Genomic DNA, 9,555 nt, shown 5'->3' with positions numbered 1-9,555 from the left:
CCGATATTGACACGCTCCAAGGAATTTGCAGCTTCCAAGGAAGGTCTCCTTGAGGGAGCTTGAAGCTTGTGGCATGAAGGACGGGGAGACCATGTTTCTCAAGCATCGGTGATGAGGTCACAACATCAAGGAGACGCTGTGGGTATGTCTCTTTTGGGAGAGAGAGGATTAGCGGTGGTGAAGTGGGCGGTGGGTTTGTCGGTAAAGGATCCGCCTCTCTCTCTTTGTCTTCACCTAGAGCGTTCATCTCCTCCTCCTCGTCTTCCTCGACGGAAACCATGAGGTCTTTCTTCTCCACGAAGCTTGATATGGCTTCCTCTTGTTGAGCAATGAAGGCCTCTTGGCTTGCAATGAAAGCCTCTTGCCTATTTGAGAACGCGGACAACCAATCAATCCCGGATTGCAACAACGCTCTAAGTTTGGAATCGTCGTATTGAGGAGGAGGGGAGTAGTGAGGGTAGTCATATGAGTAATTGTGTTGACTATCCCACTCCTCCATGTAGTGGTACTCCGAGTATTGGTGTTGGAGCTCATGTTGTTGTGGCGGTGGGGCGTAGTATTGTTGATGATATTGTGGCGCTCCCCACGTGCTGCACGATTGATCATCCCATGCTTCCATGTAGTGGTGCTCATTCTCCGGCGTTTGGTACGTCGGCCAATTGTAATTCATTGTTGGTTGTCGCAAGGGCCCATGAAATAAGAGAATGAACACACGTTAGACAAAAATAAAAATAAAGTTCAAATTGAAACTAGTGAATTGAATCCCAATTGAAGACTTATTCCCCGGCAACGGCGCCAAAAATTTGTTGCGATTTTTACGCGCGCAAGTGCACGTGTCGTTCAAGTAATATAGTGAATTAAGTATGAGTGTCGATCCCACGAGGAACAAGCTTAATTAACAAACAAATCAACTAGCACGAATTGAACTAAAAGGAAAGATGGAAAGATGTCACAAATTATTGACAAGTTTTAAAACAATTAAATAACAAAATAATCAAATAAAAGTTGTAAGCAGAAAGAGAGGCTAAGGACCAAGGCTTCACGGATTTATTCAACGGTTTGGATACACAAATTTGACGCACAATCAATAATCAACTCACTACTCTTTGCTAACCATACTCACAGAATAATATTGCTAAATCTCTCTCGAGCATCTAACAACCTATGTCAAAATTAGGAAAATCTTCTCTCGATCTCAATCCCTAACAAAAACATGCATTCATATCAAGAGCACTCACACGATTCAATGGCAACCTAACTATCTCTAGCTTAGGCATGCAACATAGTAATTCAAACCAAAACACTAACAACCTAATCTTTCTCAAGCATCAAGTTGAAGTATTAAATCATGAACAAGGTAGCTAATCTCGATCAAGCATTAAAAATGGATTTGAATTAAGCAAAACAATAGAGAATAGAAATTGAACTTCAATATATTAAATCATATCCATAACCGCATCCTAAACCCGCTACGCCATAGTCCTTAATGGAATTAGTTCATGGCGTAGCGAGAAAACAAAAATAAAATAAAAGAAAAAGAAGTAGAAGAAACCATAATTGAAAACTAAATTGAAAATTAAAATACGGGAGTTCAAGAGTAAAAGAGAAGAAGAAAACTGTAATTGACGCGAATTGATGAAGAACGGCTCTCCTCTTTCTCTCTATCTCTCCCAAACACTAAGAAAAACAATGAAAAAGTGCCAAAAGTTTCTAAACAAGAGATTGAGAGGTGTATTTATAGGCCTAGGTCAAAATCCTTGGGTTTCTCTTAATTTTCGGAGCATATTGGGTAATTAAAAGTCATCCAACGGCTCAGATCGACTCCAAATCCGCGTTTCCTCTTTTTTTGTCTCGGCGGACCTCGCGGCGCGAAGTTCGAGGGTCGCGCCGTGAGGTTGACATCCCGGAAGACCTCGCGTTCCACGCTTCATGCTCGGAGATCGATTTCGGCGATTTTCGGAACCTCGCGGCGCGACCCCCTAGGGGGTCGCGCCGCGCGCTTTTTCTTCCCGCGCGCACCGATTTTGTAACGGCCATAACTCCTAGCTCCGATGTCCGATTCTTGCAAATAAATATGCGTTGGAAAGCTAAGAGAGAGCTCTATCCAATCATGGAATTGGATCATCCAAAATGTTTACTTCAAACTCTCAGAATTGTTCACAAGAGGACGCTGTACTTCTTCTTTGCTCTAACTTGGCGAAAAGTCTTCGAATCTTCTCAAAATGGCTCCGTTACTTCACGTGATGCTCTTCTAACCTCCTTAATACCTCATTGGCCTCTAAAACCTACAAGTCTCTCAAAAACACACAAAAACATCACAAATACTCGAGAACAAGCTCGGATTTAGTCGGGAAAATAGGAGTTTTCCGCGTGATTAACGCACCTATCAGTAGGGAGAGTTTCTAAGATCATATCTATGACAATCCTCCCATCAATCTCAGATCCTTTCCATTTTATTCAGAAAACTAATTATCAGTATCATAAAGTCTCCAACAGGAGTCCTAGCCTTCATATAACAGTTCATAAACTGTCGGACTGCTTGTTGCCTTGTTTGACGCCTTTGCCCTCCAAACATCTCAAGGAGAATATTGTAGAGCATGTCGGCGGCAGTCTTGATGTCACGATGCTGCTTTTTCAGCATATTGTTCATAGATGGTAAGATATAGCACCTCACAATCTCATCGGATCGAAGCCAGGCCGCTAAGGCGTCATTGTCCTCTTGAGTCGAATCATCATTCGTCAGAGGAGGACACGGGGTGGTGAGTACCCATTTGTGCTTGTTAACGGTAACTATTATGTCGAGGTTATGTTTCGAATCTACGTAGTTCTTGGTTTCGAGTTCGTTCGAGGAAAGGATGAAAGAGAGAGAGTTGGGAGACATTTTGCCTATAAAAGTTGAAACAAGTTTATGATTAGTCTTTGGTTTAGGATTTAAGTTTTATTTAAGACTTGATAAAATCCAAAGGTGTTATAAACTAAACGATAATTTACTCCTTCGAGGGAAGGCCGCAAAAAAATCTCCATTTATAAGTAAATGACATATCATTAATGCTTAGCCAAGATGTCAATACACCAATTTTGACCAGCCACCTTTTAAATTGGTTTGATCACTCACATCCTTTCGCATGGCCTCGAGGGAGGATTACTAGGGATTGAGTCTAAGTGTAACCAACCACTTAGTCCAAAAGATTGACTTTGAAAAACAATCCGCCGAGGGGAGGTCTTGTCTCATTGTCTCACTTTCGGATTTAACTCATTGAGCAATGATCAGTGCAAAGCACCCTTGAGTACTCTCATTTAAGAGAGGGCCACGAGGGTGACTCTTAGTCTAGCGACAATTGCACCTTTCATTAGTGTTGGGGATCGTGGGTTACAAACAACAAGTATAACCCTCCCACTTAGTTTTTGGAGTTGGTTCATCGACTCTTATAAGTTCGGAAACGGTTTTCCTAGTTATAGAGCGATAGAGCGGACAACTAGAAGAGAATCCTAGATCATCATGTTCAGAGCAGTGTTAGTGCATAAAGGCACAAGGTACATACTCGATCTTTTCCTATTTCCTATTTCGGGAAGTGCATGAGGGAAGTGTGAACTTCAACTCACTCGAACACTTGAAAGTTTGAGATTACACATCTTTTTATTTTTCGGCTTGTCTACAAGGAGACCTCCCACTTAAATTTTCAAGAGCATATAGATTTTGAACATATGTTACATAGATATAGTTTTGAAAACATTTTGAAAATTTATTTGATTTGGATGACAAAATATTTTCCAAGTTTGAAAGCGAAAACGGTTTTTCAAAATTCAAACTAGTTGTAAAAAAATCAATTTCAATTAAACTTTCAAAAATCAAAACATTTTAATCTTACACATCATGTTTATAATCTTATGAAAAACATTTTTGCTCAAGAAAATTTTCTCATTAGAGTTCTATAACTCATGGTAGTGGGGTTGAAAATCCGGAATTCTAAAAAACTGGACTTTCGGAACAGCCACGCACCTCGGAGTAAAATCGCCATAACAGGCGGCTCCGATGTCCTTTTGACCTGAAACCGGTGGCATTGGACAGAGGACAGACAGAGCTTTAATTTGATTCAAGAATCATTAAATTCCAATTTCTGAGCAGGGAGTTATTCCACTTTTACTGCGGGTTTACTCCAGCTCGAAGAAAAAGAAATAATTAAAGCTTGGTCCTTTTTAGGTGCGAAAAAGAATCTAGTGTAACGGAACGTTTTAGGATGTTGTTAAAGCTTTTATTGGTGTTTTATTAGCAAGGTAATAACATGGTATAAAAGAAATAACAACATGCATAAAACGATTCAAGTAAATATAAGAAACTAGTAAGACAAGAAAACTAGTCACAAAAATTACTCGAAAATTCTCAAACCTTTAAAACACGTTTTTCAATATAAAAAATTTTAGAACTGATTCTAAAGTGTTTTAATATCATCCCAAACTCATAGAAAATCAACATGATTTTTAATTTAAAGGCATGAGCAATAAATTAAAAAAAATCTAAGATAACAATTTTAACTTGTCACAAAATTAGTAAACTTTCGAAAACGATTTTCAAGCTCAAATTTTTAAATACATGTACATGCATATCTTTTACCATAGCTCTATTACCATTTGTTAGAATTGATCTAGGGTTTAAGAAAAAGTTTAACGCTTCGCAAAGCGGCGGAATTTTAAAATTTTTCTTTTCAAGTAAAAACAGTTTTTTACTAACCTAGACAAAGAGCAAGTACATATAAATAAAAAGTATTATGAGCTAAGAAGTTTACTAACCTTTCTTGAAGCTTGAACTTTGAGAAGCTTTTGGAAAGTTGCAACACTTATCTCCCTCGCAGCACGTCTCTCTTTCTTTCCTCGGCGACTCGAGCAACCACGAAAGTTTCTATCACTAAATCACTCAAAATAAAAGGAATCAGTGAGTGGGCACTTTTAAACACTACGACTTAAGAACGAGTCTTGAAGTCGCAGAGCTAAACACTAGGTCAAATGAGGACCTAGGTGCCAAAACAAAAAATCGAAAATAAACTAGAGAGAGAGAGGAAGGGGCGGCAACCACAAGTTCTAGAGAGAGAGGCTCTCAATCTCTAACTTATGTGGAATGAATAGAATGAGAGGAATGAGGGTCCTATTTATAGGAGAAGGGTTGGCCTTGGAAAGAAGTAGTTTCCTCTTATTTTCCAAGCCTTTATGAGCAATCCCTTATTGCCCAAATCTCCAAAATGGGCGCCTACCTCAAGTCAATCCCCAAGGGATTAGTTTCCTCTTTTGTTTCCTTCTTGGTTGCCTTGGCCGAAATACTTGTTTCCTCATAGAGGAAATTTGTTTCCTCTTTTTCTTTTGACAAGTATCTTGATACATTTATGCACAAAATATTCTCTCTTGCTTTGGGTATTATAGGCTCCTATCACCTTCTAGAAGGGGCTTCTAGAAGCTTTTCCATTTTGTTAATGACAACATGAAAAAGGCCCATTAAGAATTTTTATTAAAATTCTTATGAAATGAAATTAATCCACAAGGCCCAATTAATCTTATTATGGCCGAGTGTTACTTGTCATCAAATGACCATGTCAAAAAATTTATTGTCATTCATTTCATCCTATGTCTCAAAAGACAAAAATACCATTTTGACAATTTTCGTTCTTGTTTTGACTTAGCTTCGAGTTTAACTATTCCAAATCGATGTTATTCGTGACAGTGACCTCATGGATCCAAATGAACAAAGCTTGAGCTAAAATACTTGGACTCAAAAGTTCACAAACCTTTTCCAAGTTTAGCTTAATGTCAACTGACTCCACTAAAGAGTTGACACTGAAAATCTCTCGGTTCAAATGAATTTATTTTCTACTCAAGAATTCAACCTAATTGTAATGAGTGGATCCACAGAATATTATCAGTGTTTACCCTTCATGAATATCATCAGCTAGTCGGGATTTACAAAATTACCATTTTACCCTTCTAGCTGTTATTTCCTCAACTCCTTTGTCGCTTGTGAATAAGTTAGAAACAATGTATTGACGAGGAGCTAACAAGTCACATTGTTTCATCCAAAAGAGTCAAGACTCAATTTGGACACTGGCCAGTTCATTTATTCACACTCCAAGGAAAAAACCATGAGGTGATATACATTGCATTTCAGCAATCTTGTACATGAATTCCATCTCTATGAGAACTTCACAAAGTTACTCATGACATTCTCACAACTTGGTACTTCACCAATACGCCTTGATTGGAATCACATAGTGAGTGCGAACTCTGACTTTCTCAAATGAGAATACTAAGGTGTGAAATGACATGTCTCATTTTAAGATTAAGGTAAGCACGATGCAATTCATACGTAGTGACTTCGAGACATAATAGGTTAAATGGTTTGTTCTTATCTTGTGTCTAGAAGTGCACTGGTCAATTCAGTACCTTCGGAAGATACCTAGAAGAACTATAGAGTCTCCAACTCTCAATGCCTCATAACCAGACATCATAGATTCTCCTAACAATCATACTGAGGTCAATAGTCCTTTGACTCTTAGATTGCGAATGTATCGTTTTACGAAAACTACGAAGAGTTTGTTCATGCAAATCTACATTTGTCTCTTCGTAAGTTGTTAGGTTTGTTTATGGACTAAAGACTAATGTTTTATCATAAAGCTTCAGACAAGGAAGATTGAATGAACGTTTCAACTTTTATTAATAAATAAGCAGTTACAAGCAAGAGTCTTCGTAAGACTATATGACATCATATATACATAAATACACACTACAACTCTTCTTGTGGGCACCATTGACAACAGTTTAGTCGTTTCTATAGACTGTGAGATCTATTAGTTGACTGAGCATCTTGTTTACGGTCTGAGTGTCTACATGTGCGATTTTTTTTATGGTTACTAGGAGTATGAGGGTATCAATGTGTCGGTGTGCTGTGTTTCCTGTTTGGATTCGTTGAAGAATATGTATGATATCTTGAGCTTTCTGGCATCGTTCAGTTTCTGACCTGGCTATTGTCATGTGATTCCTTTAGAATCTGGAAGTAATGGCGGAAGAAGGGGAAAGTCTTGACGCTCGTATCGCAAGGATAGAGCAATCGTTGGAACGACAGGCTAGAGAAGCGCAGCAAAGGAATGAGCAAACAGAGAGACAGAACCGTTTGATGGCATTGCTGCTTGAGCGAATGGATCAGCAGGTTCAACCGGATCCTCCTCTAGCTGCCGAGAACCAACCTCAAGAACCTCTTCCAGCGTTACCGGTAGCGAGAGCGGAAGAGCTGAACTACCGTATTCCTGATGTAGCCCCTATTATAGGAGAGCCAGTGTACGAACGATTCCGGAAGCAGAAGCCACCAGTGTTCGAAGGAGGTCCAGACCCCTGTAACGGCTGAGAATTGGATCAAGAAGATCCAAAAGATCGTCAGCTATATGCAATTGTCCGACGCGGAGCGCGTAGCTTGCGCGATCTACCAGATGACCTCTGAGGCTCGAAGCTGGTGGGAGGTAACTGTCATGTCATAGGATGTAACAACTATGACATGGGTACACTTCATCAACCTCTTTTATGAAAAATACCTGAGTGAGGCAAGCACATCCGGCAAGATTCGAGAGTTCATGAATCTGCGTCAAGGGAAGATGCCAGTAGCAGAATACGTTGCGAAGTTCGACGAGCTGGCAAAGTTTTCTCCGTCCGTGGTTCCGACCGATCAAGCACGGAAGACGAAGTTTATGCATGGTTTGAACGTTGGAATCGTGAAGCTGGTAGAGAGCGGAGACACTGGGCCCAGAACCTACGCTAGTGTGGTTCAAAGGGCGTTGAGGATCGACGCTTGGCATGGAGAAATGGCAGTTTCTGCTCCAACCCCTCTTACTGTAGTGCCGCCACCACAAACTGGTTCGAACACAGGGAATTAGTTCAAGAGGAATCGTTTCCAGCAGCAGTCGGGACGGCGTAATCCGACGAACTATGGAAATCAGCCTCAGCAGAGGAATCAGTCGGGAGGCGGAAACTCATATGGAAAAGTTAAGCGCTTCCAGAAAGGTGACCAGAACGTCGATAACAAGCGCGCCAGACCTGACAATCAGAACATCCCTCAATGTGCGAAGTGTGGGAACCGACATCCAGGCGAGTGCCGAGCCAATAATGTTACTTGTTACAATTGTGGCCAAGTGGGACATTATTCCAGGACCTGTCCAAACCCGAGACAAGGAGATGTACTAACCAAGGCCCCACCGAAAGCCAATGCTCGAGTGTTCACTATTCGTGAAGATGATGTACGTACGGGAACGTCTACTGCAGTTACAGGTCAGCTTTCTGTGGGATATCTTTCAGCTTATGTACTCATGGATTCAGGTGCTACACATTCATTTATTGCATCTAGAGTAGCTGAAAAGTTAGGAAGTGAAATGTTGTATTTTTCCTACCCGTTCATAACCGTCAGTCCGGCAGGAGATCTGTTCGAATCTAAGTTATGGTTCAAGAACGTACCAATTCACGTTCAAGGTAGAGAGCTGATGGCTAATCTGATTGAACTTGAAATGGTTGACTATGATGTTATACTCGGGATGGATTGGTTAAGCAAGCATTACGCGGTGATTAACTGCAATAAGAAAGAAGTTAAGTTTCATGCTCCTGGAAGGGAATCGTTATACTTTCATGGATCATCTCGGAAACCAGCCCTTCCAATGGTGTCAGCAATGAGAGCTTTGAGGATGCTACAGATTGGATGTGTTGGATTCCTAGCAAGCGTAAGAGATGTATCGAAGGAACAGAAGGTAGAGCCGAAGGATATTCCAGTCGTAAAGGAGTTTCTAGAGTATTTCCTGAAGATCTATCAGGGTTACCACTTGATCGGGAGATCGAATTCTGTATAGAATTGATTCCTGGAACTGCACGGATATCGAAGACCCCATACCGGATGGCTCCAGCAGAGTTGAAAGAGCTTAAGACGCAGTTACATGAGTTGTTGGAGAAAGGTTTCATCCGTCCAAGTCATTCACTGCGGGGAGCCCCGGTGTTAGTTATGAAGAAAGCAGATGGTTCTCTAAGATTATGCATCGACTACCGAGGATTGAATCAGTGACTATTAAGAATAAATACCCGCTTCCTCGTATCGACGATTTGTTTGATCAATTAGCGGGGGCACAAATCTTCTCAAAGATCGATCTACGTTCGGGCTATCATCAGCTTAAGGTCCGAGGTGAAGACATTCCGAAGACAGCGTTCCGAACGCGATATGGGCATTATGAGTTCTTAGTCATGTCCTTTGGATTGACGAATGCTCCTGCAACATTTATGGATTTAATGAACCGAGTGTTTGAGGCGTTCTTGGATAAGTTCGTGATCGTTTTCATAGACGATATCCTCATATACTCGAAGACTCAGGAGGATCATGAACATCATTTAAGAATGGTTCAAGCGAAACTCCGAGAAAAACAGCTCTATGCCAAGTTCTCGAAGTGTGAATTTTGGCTTGACAAGGTAATCTTCTTGGGTCATGTCATTTCGAAGGAAGGAGTTATGGTCGACCCAGCGAAGATTCAAGCAGTTAAGGACTGGAAT

General features: G+C 40.6%; 1 pseudogene; it reads left to right on the top strand.

Moving 5' to 3' along the window:
• Nucleotides 1-7,039: 7,039 nt before the first annotated feature.
• On the top strand, nucleotides 7,040-8,867 carry LOC149404047 (uncharacterized; annotated as a pseudogene).
• Nucleotides 8,868-9,555: the final 688 nt, after the last annotated feature.

Source organism: Urtica dioica, chromosome 2 (assembly GCF_054948205.1).
Source record: "Urtica dioica subsp. dioica isolate 48M chromosome 2, U.dioica_male_clone48M_v1_H2, whole genome shotgun sequence".
Taxonomy (NCBI): Eukaryota; Viridiplantae; Streptophyta; class Magnoliopsida; order Rosales; family Urticaceae; genus Urtica; species Urtica dioica.
Note: the sequence above shows the minus strand (reverse complement) of the source record. Positions and strands in the feature narration are given on the sequence as shown.